The sequence below is a fragment of the Octopus bimaculoides genome, chromosome 10 (genome assembly GCF_001194135.2).
Source record: "Octopus bimaculoides isolate UCB-OBI-ISO-001 chromosome 10, ASM119413v2, whole genome shotgun sequence".
Classification (NCBI taxonomy): Eukaryota; Metazoa; Mollusca; class Cephalopoda; order Octopoda; family Octopodidae; genus Octopus; species Octopus bimaculoides.
Genome location: NC_068990.1, coordinates 41,594,009 through 41,595,537, shown reverse-complemented (window position 1 = coordinate 41,595,537; position 1,529 = coordinate 41,594,009).

Genomic DNA, 1,529 nt, shown 5'->3' with positions numbered 1-1,529 from the left:
ATATATACATACATAACTTACTCGGAAAAGGATGCGTGGCGTTCGATCATATAATAATATAAATAATATATAAATATATGCATATATCCATACATATATGTACATACCTACATCTATATGTATACATACATGCATAAATGGGTACAGTACTAAAATTTTCAAACTTTAATTGCTAATAACTCTTTGTTTACATTATTTACTTTTGACGGATATTCGTCTTCGTCTTGTTTGTTGTTAACACAACGTTTCGGCTGATATACCCTGTGTCTTGAGACCACCTCCACCTGTTGGATGAAGTTAAAATGATAGACAAAGAACACCACTGGAAAAAAAAATAGAAACTAAAAGAAGCAGCACATATGCTAGGACAAAATAACCTCCTAAGTAGACCGAGTGCAGATATGAATAGCATATGGGAACCGGTATTATAGAAGGATAGGAAAATATTAGATTTATAAGCCTTAAAATTCACTTCATAATTGCCCACGGGCATATGGTGTATTGGTTAAGAGCGCGGGCTACTAAACCCAAGATTCGAAAAATACCTTGGAAATGAGAACCCAGGTTCGAAATTTCCCCAAAATACCTGATGAAGGCTGGTATATCAGCCGAAACGTTTTGTTAACAACAAACAAGATGAGGACAAATATCCGTCAAATGTACATAATGTACATGATTCCTCATTTCTTAAATATAGAGCTGTATTAGGGAGGTATTCTTTGTAAACCTACTCCGGAAGATAGAATTGTAATTTAATATGCACTTCATGCTAGTATGTCAGACAGTTAGACCGATTCAAAACATCAGTACTTAATTCCTACTTCTCCTGTTTTTTTTTTTTTTTTTTTTTTTTGTCCAGTTCATTAACAGAGATGTGTTAAAGTCAAAAGGAATTCAAGTTTTATCGATAACATCTGTCTGTCTGCATTAAAATTTCTGCTAATATTTTAAAGTACTTTATTTGTTAGTATGTTAATTCTTTTTTAAAAAGAGTTTTGCAGTTATTATTTTTTAATGGCATTAAAGAAAATATTTCTAAAGTTTTTGGTTTTTATACCTTAATCGTTAATTTGAAAGCTTTTTATTTTCATTTAACAATATAGTGTATACTTCGTAGGATTAACTTGCTTAATGTATACTTCTGAATCTAAGTAAATGACTTGTATCAGAGTAAGTAGCCACAGATCTAATTTAGTCGCTAATGTTTAGAGTTCATTTTATATTTTTAAATTGTTCTATCTGATCTATCTCAACTTAATTTGCAATACAATTATTTATAAAAGCATATAGTAGTCTAACGTAAAATGGAATATTAGACGTAATTCCTCATTGTAGCAATTTTAATAAATCAAATATTGTATCGATTTAATGCGCATAAATGTTGCATTTAAGCATTTTGAGATCATCTATTCTATTCGAAACGTACGTAGTTGATAAATCATGAATAGACTTCCTTTTTGGTGTTATCTGTCTCTCTCTCTCTCTCTCTCTCTCTCTCTCTCTCTCTCTCTCTCTCTCTCTCTCTCTCT